At 52.4% G+C, this 16,734-nt stretch overlaps 1 pseudogene; it reads right to left on the reverse strand.

Annotated features, from left to right (window-relative positions):
- Positions 1 to 2,449: 2,449 nt before the first annotated feature.
- On the reverse strand, positions 2,450 to 16,465 carry LOC134340713 (uncharacterized; annotated as a pseudogene).
- Between the last annotated feature and the right edge of the window lie 269 nt (positions 16,466 to 16,734).

Below are 16,734 nucleotides of genomic sequence, written 5' to 3' on the forward strand. Positions count from 1 at the left end.
AGTGTCAACACAAGGCACTTCAGTTAATGACCTGCTAAATCTGAGACCGTTTTCGGAGGAGTAGCTACTTGTTATGTAAAATGCCAGCCCGACCAAAGAATCAATCTGTAATCTCGTTAGACTCGGTCTGGGTCGCCTCATTTAACTGGATTGGACCAGTCAGAGTTGAGAGACACAGATCCACAAGGCTGGGGTGGGACAGTGTTGGCTGTAGCCCTGTACAATGACCAGTGAGAATGTGACCCAGGTCAGGCAGGTGACCTTGAGCCTATGGGGTGGAGATCCATGATGAGGAACACTGTAAGAGTCAGGAGCTCCAAATACACAGGGACGATAACTCTCCAGCAACCAGAGACCAACCATCGCGGATAAGGAGGACCCCACGGACACGTGGAGATCGGGACCACGAGGAACGCCTGGCCAACGTAGACCCCCTTTCCCGGGTAATACCTTTTCTCTTCATTGACTGTCCATGGAGGGTCTAGTAGATACTCACAACACGCTGGATTATTTTGGGTCTAGTAGATAGTTTGCGAACCCAGGTGCTTCCTAGTTGAGACAATAAAAGCTGCTCGTCGGTAAACACAGATTCTCTGTGCCTCACTGATCATTACGACAAGGGGTGATTCTTGTCACAGCACCCAGTGGCCACTTTGTTAGGTACACACTTATGTGACTCCCCGATCAGCCAATCACGTGGCAGCAACTCGATGCGTAAAAGCAGGCGGACACGGTCAAGAGGCTCAGGGGTTGTTCGGACCCGACATCGGAACGAGGGGGGAGGGGAGGAATGAGCGACTTCAAACGTGGGTTGTTGGCGCCAGATGGGGTGGTTGGAGTATCTCAGAAGCTGCCGATCTCCTGGGATTTTCACACACACACATACACACAAAACAGTCTCCAGAGTTTACAGGTAATGGTGTGAAGAAAGAACTAACACCGAGCGAGCGGCGGGTCTGTAGCGAAAGTGCGTCATTGATGAGAGAGGTCGGAGGAGAAGGGCCAGACTGGCTCAGGCTGACAGGAAGGTGACAGTAACTCAAATAACCAACACATTACAACAGTGGTGTGCGGAAGAGCATCTCTGAACGCTCAGTCTTGAAGTGGACCGGCTGCATCAGCAGAGGGCCGCGGACGTACACTCTGCGGCCACGTCTGTAGGTACAGGAGGTGCCGAATAAACCGATCACTGAGAGCGCTCCGCAACAGCCAGCAGGAGGAGAAGATGGTGGCGTGCCTGTGTGTGCTCAGCCCTCCGGTGAAAAAATGATATCGTATCTGTTAAATAGGGGCCGTGGACAATTTCTGATTTGATGGAGGATGGACGTGAAAGCACAGAGGAACATCTGGAGAAATTTCTGAAACGCCCGTTCACTGCTGTCGTTACTGTGCGGTCGGGAATCTTTCGGAGGGAAGGCCTCAAAATCCCCGGCCTTGCCTGCTTTTGGCGACCGAGAAGGAGGTCGAATCGTTCGGATAGTGATGACGCTCAGTACTCGGTGTCAGAGAGCTGATCAGAGCTCGAAGTTTTCGGATGACTCAGAGTCGGACTGTGGTCGGCATGGCAGGGAGAGTTTTGCTTCCTTCTCCCGTCTGTGTGAGATGTGGGACATTTGAGAGACTTTGAACTTTTTTCTGTGCTCACGGACTTCTTCATCAAGTTATGGTATTGTTGCACTGTTTGTAACTATATGTTATAATTGTGTGGTTTTGTTAGTTTTTTCAGTCTTGGTCTGTCCTGTGTTTTGTGATATCACACCGGAGGAAATAATGTATCATTTCTTAATGCATGCGTTACTAAATGACGATAAAAGAGGACTGCGTGTCTTCAGCCGGCAGCGGACTTGGATGTACGACATCCCTCTGTGCTGCCGGTTTAGCGGAGAGATTGTGACAATTAATGACCGCCCCCCTCCACCCCCGATAGAGGCTCGATAGAAAGCTGTGAACGGATAGCAGCCAGCTCTCTCACACACACACACACACACACACACACACACACACACACACACACACACACACACACACACACACACAAAACGCTGGAGGAACTCAGCAGGCCTGGCATCATCTATGGTAAAGGGTATATAGTTAACCAGTTTGCTTCCGGTTTGGTGGCCGGATGCTCGGAGAGATTCGGTGGGGGGCGGGTGCTCGGCCAGGGGCCGTGGTCAAGTGGTCGGCGACTTGGGCCAACTCCCCCACTGGACTTAGTCTGGTGAGGAGGGTGTGAGGACACCCAGCAGGACTGAAAAACAAACAAGACCTGACAAAAGGCAAATGAGCTCCTTGTGAGCCAGCGGCCATCTTCCGCGGAAGAGATTAAAGCCTCACCACGTATCTACGAATCGTACACTGTGCACCTGGTTAGTATAGACACTATGAACTTGGGCGCTGCTGCACCGTGAGCCTGGACCTGCCCAAGGCCTCCGCCTGAGGAAGGGCCGAGCTAGAAGGAGCGGCCGCGGCTGGAGGCCGACACGGCCTCGGGCTCGAGTCCGGCGACGGGCAGTGCCAAGGCGGCCGGCGAGAACAAACTGGAGGAGAGGCTGCAGTCGGCGCTGTCGCAAGCTCGAAGAAGATGGAGGTGCTTAGCCGCCAACCCGGGATTGGGGATGGCACCCACTGTCCGACCGACTGATATAGTTAACGTTTCGGACCAAGACCCATCATCGGGGCTGGAGAAGAAAAAAATGAGGGGTCAGAGTTAGAAGGTGGGTCGGGGGGAGGAAGGGAGGAAGAAATACAAGGTGGTAGGTGACATGTGAGCCCGGGAGAGGGGGAGAGGGTGCAGGTAAAGAGCTGGGAAGTTGATTGGTGAAACAGATACAGGGCTGGAGAGGGCGGAAGGCCATGGAAGAATGAAAAGGGAGGGAGGAGCACCAGAGGGAGGTGATGGGCAGGCAAGGAGATGAGGTGAGAGAGGGAAAAGCAGATGGGAAATGGTGAAGGACGTGTGGGGGAGGTGGGGCATTAGCGGAAGTTAGAGAAGTCAACGTTCATGCCATCAGGTTGGAGGCTACCCAGACAGAATATAAGGTGTTGCTCCTCCAACCCGAGTGTGGCCTCATCACGACAGTGAAGGAGGCTGTGGAATGGGACTGGGAAGTGGGATTGAAATGGGTGGCCACTGGGCATCCGGTGCTCCCGGTGTGGCCTCCTCTACATCGGGGAGACCCGATGCAGATTAGGGGACCGCTTCGTCGAGCACCTCCGCTCCGTCCGCCACAACAGACGGGATCTCCCGGTAGCCACCCACTTCAACTCTGCTTCCCGCTCCCATTCGGATATGTCCATACATGGCCTCCTCTACTGCCATGATGAGGCTAAACTCAGGTTGGAGGAGCAACACCTCATATACCGTCTAGGTAGTCTCCAGCCCCTTGGTATGAAGATAGAATTCTCCAACTTCCGGTAATTCCCTCCCCCTCCCTTCCCCTATCCCTATTTCACTCTGCCCCCTCCCCCAGCTGCCTATCACCTCCCTCATGGTTCCGCCTCCTTCTACTACCCATTGTGTTTTCCCCTATTCCTTCTTCACCTTTCCTGCCCATCACCTCCCTCACCCCTTTATCTTTCCCCTTACTGGTTTTTCACCTGGAACCTACCAGCCTTCTCCTTCCCACCCTCCCCCCACCTTCTTTATAGGGCCTCTGCCCCTTCCCTCTTCAGTCCTGATGAAGGGTTCCGGCCCGAAACGTTGACCGATCGTTTCCAAGGATGCTGCCCGACCTGCTGAGTTCCTCCAGCGTCTTGTGAGCACTGGGAGACCGCTCTTTATTCCTAACGGACGGAGTGTTGGCGGTCGGCGAGGCGGCCTCTCCCAATCTACGTCTGTCAGACCCTACTAATGGAGAGGGGCAGCACCTTCAGTGACGTAGTCCGCAATTGGCTGCTCTTCGACAAAGGCATGGCAGCGGCTACGTTTCATTAGGAGGTTTAGGGTGTCAATGAAGACGCCCACGTGTTTCTACAGTTTGTACCGTGGAGAGCGTTCTGATGGGCTGCCTCACCGTCTGGTATTGGGACGGGGGAGGTGGTGGGGTGGGGGGGGGGTCTACTGCACAGGATCGAAATAAGCTGCAGAGTAGTTGTAAAATTATCCAGCTCCACCTCGGGCACCAGGACACCTCCCCAGCGTCCAGGACACCTTCAGGGAGCGGCGTCTCAGAAAAAGGAGGCGTCCATTCTTAAGGACCCCCAGCACCCAGGACATACCCTGTTATCGCTGCTACCATCAGGGAGGAGGTACAGGAACCTGAAGACACACACACTCAGCGATTCAGGAACAGCTTCTTCCCCTCCGCCATCAGATTTCTGACTGGACATTGAACCCATGAACACTACCTCAGTACTTTCTCCTCCCTTTTTGCAATAGTTATTTTATACATATAGTAATTTATTGTAATTTATATGTTGTTTTCTTTTTAATTGCAGTGCACTGCTACCGAGAAACAGCAAAATTTCACGACGTTAGATTATGAGGACACTCAGTCCTCGTTTATTGTCATTTAGAAATGCATGCGTTAACGTTCCTCCAGAATGATATCACAAGAAAACACAGGACAAACCAAGACTAAAACTTACAAAACCACTTAATTATAACATATAGTCACAAAAGTGCAAAGCAATACTGTAATTTGATAAAGAACAGACCATGGGCACAGTAAAAAAGAAGTCTCAAAGTCCCGATAGCCTCATCATCTCACGCAGACGGTAGAAGGGAGAAACTCTCCCTGCCATGAACCTCCAAGCGCCACAAACTTGCCGATGCAGCACCATTGGAAGCACCTGACCGCAGCCAACTCTGAGTCCGTCAGAAAACTTCGAGCCTCCGACCAGCCCCTCCGACACAGCCTCTCCGAGCACTGTCCTATATTGTATAACCTCTCAAAGGGATCCAGCCACTAAACGTGCCTTTACTTACCCTCAAACCCGCACCCCCGCCCCCACTCACCTCTCCGCCGTCCGCAGGGGTCGCTCCCTTCGTCCCTCCCCTCCAGTCTCCCTCCCGGTACCTATCCCCGAGAGCGGGCCAAAGTGCTACAGCTGCCCTCACCTCCATTCAGGGGCTCCCCAGCCAGTCCTCCCAGCTGATCAAACCTGTCTGTTGTGTCCGGTGCTCCCGATGCGGCCTCCCCTACGTTGGTGAGGCCTGGCGTAAATTGGGGGGGGGATCTGTTTTGTCGAGTGCCCACCCCCAACTCCGTCCGCCAAGAAGTGGAACTTCCCAGTGGCCAAACATTTTATTTCCGACTCCCATTCCCGTTCTGCTATGTCAGTCCGCGGCCTCCTCTTCTGCCATGCTGGTTGGAGGAGCAAAACCTGATATTCCGTCTGGGTAGCCTCCAACCTGACAGCATGATCTTCCAGTATTTTTCTGACATCCCCCTCCCCTCTTAGTCTATTCCTCACTCTGACCTCTTACCCCTTCTCCTCACCTGCCCATCACCTCCCCCCTGGTGTCCCTCCTCCTTCCCTTTCTCCCACGGTCCACTCTCCTCTCCCATCAGATTCCTTCCTCTCCAGCCCTTTACCTTTCCCACCCATCACCTCCCCCTGGTGTCCCTCCTCCTTCCCTTTCTCCCACGGTCCACTCTCCTCTCCGATCAGATTCCTTCCTCTCCAACCCTTTACCTTTCCCACTCATCACCTCCCCCTGGTGTCCCTCCTCCTTCCCTTTCTCACACGGTCCACTCTCCTCTCCGATCAGATTCCTTCCTCTCCAGCCCTTTACCTTTCCCACCCATCACCTCCCCCTGGTGTCCCTCATCCTTCCCTTTCTCCCACGGTCCACTCTCCTCTCCGATCAGATTCCTTCCTCTCCAGCCCTTTACCTTTCCCACCCATCACCTCCCCCTGGTGTCCCTCCTCCTTCCCTTTCTCCCACGGTCCACTCTCCTCTCAGATCAGATTCCTTCCTCTCCAGCCCTTTACCTTTCCCACCCATCACCTCCCCCTGGTGTCACTCCTCCTTCCCTTTCTCCCACGGTCCACTCTCCTCTCCGATCAGATTCCTTCCTCTCCAGCCCTTTACCTTTCCCACCCATCACCTCCCCCTGGTGTCCCTCCTCCTTCCCTTTCTCCCACGGTCCACTCTCCTCTCCGATCAGATTCCTTCCTCTCCAGCCCTTTACCTTTCCCACCCATCACCTCCCCCTGGTGTCACTCCTCCTTCCCTTTCTCCCACGGTCCACTCTCCTCTCCGATCAGATTCCTTCCTCTCCAGCCCTTTACCAATCACCTTCTACCTTGTCCTCCTATTCCTCTCTCCCCGCACCCCACATTTTTTTATTCTGACCTCTTCCCCCCTCCTTTCCAGTCCTGAAAAAATGTCAAAATGTCGACAGTTTATTCCCCCTCAGTACAATTGCCTAACCTGCTGAGTTCCTCCAGCACTTCATGTGAGTGTGTGTGTGTGTGTGTGTGTGTGTGTGTGTGTCTCTCTATGTTCTCTGCCGCAGTTTCTTCGTGTGGATAACGAGATCATCTCTTCCCTCAGGCAAAGTCTGAGTCAATCTATTATACACCTGAAGATTTATTTTCATGAAGTCGCTTACAGGAATGCGAAGAAACGCCAGAACATTTCTGAAAAACTGTACGTAAACAGAGGCCAAACAAAAACCAACACGCAAAAGAAGACAAATTGGGTAAATGATTTTAAAGAAAGACTGAAAACTTGAGTTGTAGATTCCTTGAAAGTGAATCCATAGGTTGTGGAATCGGTTTACATGTTGAGGAGAGCGAAGTTATCCATCATTTCAGATCTCCACCTCCCTGTCCCACTTTCAAATCTCTTACTCTGTCTTCTTTTGGTTGGTCCTGACGAAGGGTCTTGGCCCCGAAACGTCGACTGTACCTCTTCCTAGAGATGCTGCCTGGCCTGCTGCGTTCACCAGCAACTTTTATGCGTGTTCCCCAACGCGGACGCTGGAAGTCGCAAGCAGCACAGGCAGGACGCAGGAGGAACTCGGCAGGCCAGGCAGAGTCCGTGGAACAGAGTGCAGGGGACGTTCGGGGCCGAAACCCTTCGGCGGGACTGGAGGGAGAAAAAAGATGAGGAGTAGAGTTTAAAAGTGGGGCGAAGGGGAGGGAAACACAAGGTGGTAGGTGAAACCGGGCGAGGGGGTTGAAGTAAAGAGCTGGGAGTTGATTGGTGAAAGATGCACGGGGCTGGAGAAGGGGGGAGAGGACAGAAGGCCATGGAAGAAAGAAAAGGGGGAAGGAGATAAGGCGAGAGAGGGAAGAGGGGATGGGAAATGGTGAAGCGGGGGGCATTACCCGGAGTTTAAGAAATGGACGTTCACGCCATCAGGTTGGAGGCTACCCAGACGGAATATAAGGTGTTGCTCCTCACACCCCATCGTGACATCTTAATTCCACTTCCCATTCCCATTCCGATACGTCCATCCACGGCCTCCTCTCCTGCCGCGATGAGGCCACACTCAGGTTGGAGGAACAACACCTTATATTCCGTCTGAACATGAACACCGAATTAGAACACAAAACATAGAAACCCTACAGCACAATACAGGCCCTTCGGCCCACAAACCTGTGCCGAACATGTCCCTACCTTAGAACTACCTCAGCTTTACTCATAGCTCTCTATTTTTCGAAGCTCCATGTACCTATCCAAGAGTCTCTTAAAAGACCCTATCGTTTCCGCCTCCACCACCGTCGCCGGCAGCCCATTCCACACACTCACCACTCTCTGTGTAAAAAACTTACCCCTGACATCCCCTCTGTACTTACTTAAAACTGTGCCCTCTCGTGCTAGCCATTTCAGCCCTGGGGAAAAGCCTCTGACTATCCACACGATCAATGCCTCTCATTATCTCAGGGCACCTCTCATCCTCTGTCGCTCCAAGGAGAAAAGGCCGAGTTCACTCAACCTATTCTCATAAGGCACGCTCCCCAATCCAGGCAACATCCTTGTAAATCTCCTCTGAACCCTTTCTATGGTTTCCACATCCTTCCTGTAGTGAGGCGACCAGAACTGAGCACAGGACTCCGAGTGGGGTCTGGGAGTTTCTCAAACTTCTGGCAATGTTCCCCCTGCCCTCCCCATTCCCCATCGCCTTTCCCCTCTCTCATCTTATCTCCTTGCCTGCCTATCGCCTCCCGCCCCCCACCGGTGCTCCCTTTCCATGGCCTTCTGTCCCAGCCCTGTATCTTTCACCAACCAACTTCCCAGCTCTTTACTTCATCCCCCTGCCCACCCCAGTTTCTCCTGGTGTTTTCCTCTCTCCCACCCACCCCCACTCCAGTCCAGCCGAAGGGTCTGGTCCCGAAACGTCGACCGTGTGCCCTTTTCCATGGACGCTGCCTGTCCCCCAGAGGCTCGGCCGCCAGTGCTGGCTTTGGGTCAGTCGGTTAGTTGGTCACACGGGTGAAATGGGTGGGGGGTGGGGGCCTGCTGGGCTGGAAGGCCCTGTTACCGTGTTTTCGCTGGAAGGCCCTGTTATCGCGTTTTATCCCTGCATTAGTAAGAACCGCCCTCACCGCTAAACTAGAAGGAGAAGGAGACGAAGAACAGAGCGAGAAAGTGGTTTCTGCTGTGTGAAAGTCCGGCTCTCTGACCCTTGCCTCCCTCAACGATGGCGCCGTATCCAACTGTGACAGGAGGCCCGGGCGGGAGAGTTCTTTTTTTGAGAGCGGAACAGCCGTGGCACTGGGGGCTGTTCCACTCTCCTGACCTCAGAAATCCGGGTCCACGGTCCGGCACGAGCAAGCGTCGCAGGCTGGCGGGGGGGCGGGGGTCTTCCCCGGGTGGTGGCAGACCCGCGCCTCGTCAATCCCCTTGCTCTCCCCCCCCCCCCGGAGCGTGGCAGGGTGCGAGGCCCGCCGGCTGCCCTCGCCTGGTTTGGCCCGCGGCGTACCGGGGTACCGCGCGAGAAGAGCGACTCGGAGCCCCGGGTGAGAGGTGAGCACCCAAGCGGGGCCAGAGGCAAGTGGGCTGCTTCTGGCAGAACGAGACCCTTCACCAGAGGTGCTGCCCCTGCGCCCCCGCACACCCCGCTCAACAAGGCCAGCGTCAACGCTGGCGGCTTTCCTGAGACACCCTCCCTTGCACCCCCACTGCACATTGCCTCTGGTCAGTGGGCAGAAATCTAATTATATCTTCCAAATGGCACAATACCCAGCACTTCCTCCTGCTTACCCCACTCCAGCTGATAGCCACTTAGATTAGATTAGATTATGAGGACACGCAGTCCTCTTTTATTGTCATTTTGCAATGCATGCATTAAGAAATGATACAATATTCCTCCAGTGTGATATCACAGAAACACAGGACAGACCAAGACTGAAAAACTGACAAAAACCAAATAATTATAACATATAGTTACAACAGTTGAAAGCAATACCATAATTTGATGAAGAGCAGATCATGGGCACAGTAAAAAAAAAAGTCTCAAAGTCTCTCGAAAGTCCCAACATCTCACGCAGACGGTTGAAGGGAGAAACTCTCCCTGCCATGAGCTTCCAGCGCCGCAAACTTGCCGATGCAGCATCCTGGAAGCACCCGACCACAGTCCGACTCTGAGTCCGTCCGAAAACTTCGAGCCTCCGACCAGCCCTCCGACACCGAGCACCGAGCGCCATCTCTGCCGAGCGCTTCGACCCCGCCCACGGCCCCGGCAACAGGCAAAGCCGGGGATTTTGGGGCCTTCCCCTCCGGAGATTCTCGATCGCACAGTGATTGTGCACGGCATCCTACTTAACAAATACGATATCGTTTCGGAGCGACCGCACGCGCTGCGTCGCGCCCCCATCTTCTCCTCCCCTCCAGACTTATCTGACGAGACCACAAGGCACGGGCACAGAATAAGGCCACTCGGCCCGTCCAGTCTGCTCTGCCATTTCATCATGGCCCACTCATGACCCCTCTCAACCCCATTCTCCCCGTAACGTCTGGCGCCCTGGCTGACCAAGAAGTTGTCAACCTCCACTTTAAACGTATCCCCCCCTCCCCCCCAGTGACTTGGTCTCTGGAGCTTCCAGTCTGACCTTTCTTGTAATATTCTTCCCTGCTCTTCAGAGTCAGGTTTAAACTCACCGCCACGTGGTGGGGAATCTGCCTCCTGGCACTTATCCGTGTAAGCGGAACAAGTGCTACACATGCCCTTACACTTCCTCCCTTACCACCATTCAGGGCCCCAAACAGTCCTTCCAGGTGAGGCATCACTTCACCTGTGAGTCGACTGGGGTGATATACTGCGTCCGGTGCTCCCGATGTGGCCTTTTCTATATTGGTGAGACCCGACGCAGACTGGGAGACCGCTTTGCTGAACATCTACGCTCTGTCCGCCAGAGAAAGCAGGATCTCCCAGTGGCCACACATTTTAATTCCACATCCCATTCCCATTCTGACATGTCTATCCACGGCCTCCTCTACTGTAAAGATGAAGCCACACTCAGGTTGGAGGAACAACACCTTATATTCCGTCTGGGTAGCCTCCAACCTGATGGCATGAACATTGACTTCTCTAACTTCCGCTAAGGCCCCACCTCCCCCTCGTACCCCATCTGTTACTTATTTTTATGCACACATTCTTTCTCTCACTCTCCTTTTTCTTCCCTCTGTCCCTCTGAATATACCTCTTGCCCATCCTCTGGGTCCCCCCCCTTGTCTTTCTTCCCGGACCTCCTGCCCCATGATCCTCTCATATCCCTTTTGCCTATCACCTGTCCAGCTCTCGGCTCCATCCCTCCCCCTCCTGTCTTCTCCTATCATTTTGGATCTCCCCCTCCCCCTCCAACTTTCAAATCCCTTACTCACTCTTCCTTCAGTTAGTCCTGACGAAGGGTCTCGGCCTGAAACGTCGACTGCGCCTCTTCCTATAGATGCTGCCTGGCCTGCTGCGTTCACCAGCAACTTTGATGTGTGTTGGTGGGGAATCTGTTGTTTCGCGGCAGCAGTGCAGTGCAGTAAGTAATAATTCTAAAAACTGTAAATTACAATCAGAAACATACATAAAAATAGTAATTAATTCATTAAATAACTAGTGTAAAAAAGGTGACCCGGCCCGTGGCATAGTAGCATCAGCGCCGGACTTCGGGACGCAAGGTCCCGGGTTCGAATCCAGCCGGCTCCCCTGCGTGCTTTCCATCCGTGCTGGGTTACGAGCCGGTGATCTCTTTGGAAGGCAATAGCAAACCGCTGCTGTAACTTGCCTCGCGCGCGGTTCCCCACGACGTCAGAGAGGCCGCGGAGGGAAGTCGCCCGCTAACCGGAGAAACTCCGGATGTGACGTCCCTTTCCCTTCCTTCAGTGCAAAACGTAGTGCGGTTTCAGTGCCCGTTCAGAAATCAGATGGCGGAGGGGAAGGGGCTGGCCCTGAATTGCTGAGTGTGTGTCTTCAGACTCCTCTACCTTCTCTCTGATGGTAGCAATGAGAAGAGGGCGGTGGGGGCCCAAGATGATGAATTTGTGAGAGCCTTTGGTGGCGTATCCAAATGCCCTCAGACTCCTAATGAGACATGGCCGCTGTCCGGCCTCCTTTGTAGCTGCATCGGTACGTTAGGTCGAGGTTAGGTCCTCAGAGATGTTGACACCCAGGAACTTGAAACTGCTCACCCTCTCCAATTCCGATCCGTTCGATGATGGCTGTTGTGTGCTCCCTCGTCTTCCCCTTCCCCAAGTCCAAAGTCCCAAGGGGACCTTGCTTTGTGGATCCAGAACTGCCTTGCCCGCAGAAGGCAAAGAGTGGCTGCAGACGGGTCATATTCTCCATGGAGGTCGGTGACCAGTCGTGTGCCCCAGGGATCTGTTGTGGGACCCCTACTCTTTGTGATTTTTATAAGTGACCTGGATGGGGAAGTGGAGGGATGGGTTAGTAAATTTGCTGATGACACAAAGGTTGGGGGTGTTGTGGATAGTGTGGAGGGTTGTCAGAGGTTACAGCAGGACATTGATAGGATGCAAAACTGGGCTGAGAATTGGCAGATGGAGTTCAACCCAGATAAGTGTGAGGTGGTTCATTTTGGTAGGTCAAATATGATGGCAGAATATAGTATTAATGGTAAGACTCTTGGCCATGTGGAGGATCAGAGGGATCTTGGGGTCTGAGTCCATAGGACACTCAAAGCTGCTGTGCAGGTTGACTCTGTGGTTAAGAAGGCGTATGGTGCATTGGCCTTCATCAACCGTGGTATTGAGTTTAAGAGCTGAGAGGTAATGTTACAGCTACATAGGACCCTGGTCTGACCCCACTTGGAGTACTGTGCTCAGTTCTGGTCACCTCACTACAGGAAGGATGTGGAAACTATAGAGAGAGTGCAGAGGAGATTTACAAGGATGTTGCCTGGATTGGGGAGCATGCCTTATGAGAATAGGTTGAGTGAACTCAGCCTTTTCTCCTTGGAGCGATGGAGGATGAGAGGTGACCTGATTGAGGTGTACAAGATAATGAGAAGCATTGATCGTGTGGACAGTCAGAGGCTTTTCCCCAGGGCTGAAATGACTAGCATGGGAAGGTACGGTTTTAAGGTGCCTAGAGGTAGGTACAGAGGGGATGTCAGGGGTAAGTTTTTTTACGCAGAGAGTGGTGAGTGCGTGGAATGGGCTGCTGGCAACGGTGGTGGGGGTGGAAACGATAGGGTCTTTTAAGAGACTCCTGGATGGCTACGTGGAGCTTAGAAAAATAGAGGGCTATGGGTAACCCTAGGTAATTTCTAAGGCAGGGACATGTTCGGCACAGCTTTGTGGGCCGAAGGGCCTGTGGTGCGCTGTAGGTTTTCTATGTTTCATTGTTCTTGTGAGCAAATATCTCAAAACCCCAGTGGTTCAACAGACTTTGTGTTTAACCTGTTGTGGTTCTGGTGTTTTGGAAGCCAATGCTCCTTGCCTGGGCTTTACCCTCACCCCCTGCTTTCCTCCGCCGTCTCCAGTCTTCCCCTTGTCCCCCATCATGGAACGCACAGGTAAAAGGATTCCTCCCTGCACCTTCCTCACACACGCAGGGCCCAGCCAGAGGTCTTTAAGCCACAAGGGGCACTGTAGGGTGTATGAGCACAGTCTGTCTGCCAGGGCTGGGTGGGGGGGTGGGGAGCGGACTGAAGGTGGGGGTTTAAGGCATGAGGGGAGAAAACTAGGACTATGTAGGAAGCAGAATTAGAGTCGAACGCTGCACAATATCCAAAGTTCAAGAAGTTCCAAGTAAGTTTATATCTGTCACCATGTACAACCCTGAGATTCATTTTCTTGTGGCCATTCGCAGTAAATCCAAGAAACTCAATAGGATGTCCTAATTGGACATTGAATCGGTGGGAGAAGAGAGAGCAGCCCTCTGGTGAAAAATTATATCGTATCCGTTAAATAGGGGCCATGGACAATTCTGATTTGATGGAGACGGACGTGAAAGCACAGAGGAACTTCTGGAAAAATTTCTGAAACGCTCATTCGCTGCTGTCGTTCCTGCGCGGTCGGGAATCTTTCGAAGGGAAGGCTGGCTTTGCTTGCTGTTGGCGACCGAGGTTGAGGTCGAATCGCTCGGACAGAGATGGCGCTCGGTACTCGGTGTCGGAGAGCTGATCAGAGCTCGAAGTTTTCGCATGACTCCGAGTCGGACCGTGGTCGGGCATGGCATGGGGAGTTTTTCATCCTTCTTCCGTCTGCGTGAGATGTGGGACATTTGAGAAACTTTGAACTTTTACTGTGCTCACGGACTTCTTCATCAAGTTATGGTATAGTTACACTGTTTGTAACTATATGTTATAATTATGTGGTTTTGTCAGTTTTTTCAGTCTTGGTCTGTCCTGTGTTTTGTGATATCACACTGGAGGAAATATCGTATCATTTCTTAATGCATGCATTACTAAATGACAATAAAAGAGGACTGTGTGTCCTCATAATCTAAATAAATCTTTGGACATTACCTCACTTTTTAAAAAAATATACAGTATTTCTGTTTTGCACATTTTAAAAAATCTATTCAATATACGTATACTGTAATCGATTTACTTTGTATGTGATTATTATTTTTATTTAATTTATCACTTTTCTCTCTGCTAGATTAAGTATTGCATTGAACTCCTGCTAAGTTAACAAATTTCACGTCACATGCCAGTGATAACAAACCTGATTCTGATTCTGAGAATCAATGAAAGACCGCACCCAATTGGATGGACAAAGGACAAATAAATAATAATAATAACAAATAAGCAATGCATATTGAGAACATGAAAGAGGGTCCATAGATCATGGCATGAGTTCAATAATAGGAGCAAATGAAGTTGAGTGAAGTTATCCCCACTGCCTGTGATGAATATGGAGAACGCGAAATGAAGAGTCTCTGAAAGTGAGCCCGCAGGTCGTGGCAAGAGTTCAGAGTTGGGGTGAGTGAAGTTATCCCATATGGTTCAGGAGCCTGATGGTTGAGAGGTGATAACTGTCCCTGAACCTGGTGGTGTGGGTCCTGAGGCTCCTGTACCTCCTTCCTGATGGTTGAGGGGTAATAACTGTTCCTGAACCTGGTGGTGTGGGTCCTGAGGCTCCTGTACCTCCTTCCTGATGGTCGGGGGGTAATAACTGTTCCTGAACCTGGTGGTGTGGGTCCTGAGGCTCCTGTACCTCCTTCCTGATGGTTGAGGGGTAATAACTGTTCCTGAACCTGGTGGTGCGAGTCCTGAGGCTCCTGTACCTCCTTCCTGATGGTTGAGGGGTGATAACTGTTCCTGAACCTGGTGGTTTGGGTTCTGAGGCTCCTGTACCTCCTTCCTGATGGTTGAGGGGTAATACCTGTTCCTGAACCTGGTGGTGTGAGTCCTGAGGCTCCTGTACCTCCTTCCTGATGGTTGAGGGGTGATAACTCTTCCTGAACGTGATGGTGTGGGTCCTGAGGCTCCTGTACCTCCTTCCTGATGGTTGAGGGGGTAATAACTGTTCCTGAACCTGGTGGTGTGGGTCCTGAGGCTCCTGTACCTCCTTCCTGATGGTTGAGGGGTAATAACTTTTCCTGAACCTGGTGGTGTGGGTCCTGAGGCTCCTGTACCTCCTTCCTGATGGTTGAGGGGTAATAACTGTTCCTGAACCTGGTGGTGTGGGTCCTGAGGCTCCTGTACCTCCTTCCTGATGGTTGAGGGGTAATAGCTGTTCCTGAACCTGGTGGTGTGGGTCCTGAGGCTCCTGTACCTCCTTCCTGATGGTTGAGGGGTGATAACTGTTCCTGAACCTGGTGGTTTGGGTTCTGAGGCTCCTGTACCTCCTTCCTGATGGTTGAGGGGTAATAGCTCTTCCTGAACCTGGTGGTGTAAGTCCTGAGGCTCCTGTACCTCCTTCCTGATGGTTGAGGGGTGATAACTCTTCCTGAACCTGATGGCGTGGATCCTCAGGCTCCTGTACCTCCTTCCTGATGGTTGAGGGGTAATAACTGTTCCTGAACCTGGTGGTGTGGGTCCTGAGGCTCCTATACCTCCTTCATGATGGTTGAGGGGTAATAACTCTTCCTGAACCTGATGGCGTGGATCCTCAGGCTCCTGTACCTCCTTCCTGATGGTTGAGAGGTGATAACTGTCCCTGAACCCGGTGGTGTGGGTCCTGAGGCTCCTGTATCTCCTTCCTGATGGTTGAGGGGGTAATAACTGTTCCTGAACCTGGTGGTTTGAGTTCGGAGGCTCCTGTACCTCCTTCCTGATGGTTGAGGGGTAATAGCTGTTCCTGAACCTGGTGGTGTGAGTCCTGAGGCTCCTGTACCTCCTTCCTGATGGTTGAGGGGTGATAACTCTTCCTAAACCTGATGGCGTGGGTCCTGAGGCTCCTGTACCTCCTTCCTGATGGTTGAGGGGGTAATAACTGTTCCTGAACCTGGTGCTGTGGGTCCTGAGGCTCCTGTATCTCCTTCCTGATGGTTGAGGGGTAATAACTGTTCCTGAACCTGGTGGTGTGGGTCCTGAGGCTCCTGTATCTCCTTCCTGATGGTTGAGGGGTAATAACTGTTCCTGAACCTGGTGGTGTGGGTCCTGAGGCTCCTGTACCTCCTTCCTGATGGTCGAGGGGTAATAACTGTTCCTGAACCTGGCGGTGTGGGTCCTGAGGCTCCTGTACCTCCTTCCTGATGGTTGAGGGGGTAATAACTGTTCCTGAACCTGGTGGTGTGGGTCCTGAGGCTCCTTTACCTCCTTCCTGATGATTGAAGGGTAATAACTGTTCCTGAACCTGGTGGTGTGGGTCCTGAGGCTCCTGTACCTCCTTCCTGATGGTTGAGGGGTAATAACTGTCCCTTGAACCTGGTGGTGTGGGTCCTGAGGCTCCTGTACCTTCTTCCCGATGCCAGCAGCGAGAAGAGAGCGTGTCCTGGGTGGGGGGGCCTTGTTGGCGGACGCTGTTTTTCTGCGACAGCTCTCCGTGGGGAATGTGATCGATGGTGGGGAAAGTTTTAACTGCGATGGACTGGGCTGACTGCCCCGCTGTGCTCGACACGTAAAACGACTTCACAATTAGACAGCAGACGCAGGATTCCGGCATGTCGTTTATCCACAATCTCTTATTCAGCTGCCTCAGACACGGTGTCTCATGTGTGGATGTTTCTATGAACCAAATTTATTGCTAATTAATGGATTCCTATAACCGCATGATACTATCCCGGCTTAATTGGCCGTGATTAACGCATCAGCGGTGGGAAATGTTTAATTTCGAGTTGAAAGAAGCTAAAACGAATACGCCCCGACACGGAACTCAATTAAAATTCCTTTTTATTTTGCCAATCACTCTCCTGGAGGACTGGGGCGGGCCAG

This window comes from Mobula hypostoma, chromosome X2, assembly GCF_963921235.1.
Source record: "Mobula hypostoma chromosome X2, sMobHyp1.1, whole genome shotgun sequence".
In the NCBI taxonomy this organism is placed as follows: domain Eukaryota; kingdom Metazoa; phylum Chordata; class Chondrichthyes; order Myliobatiformes; family Myliobatidae; genus Mobula; species Mobula hypostoma.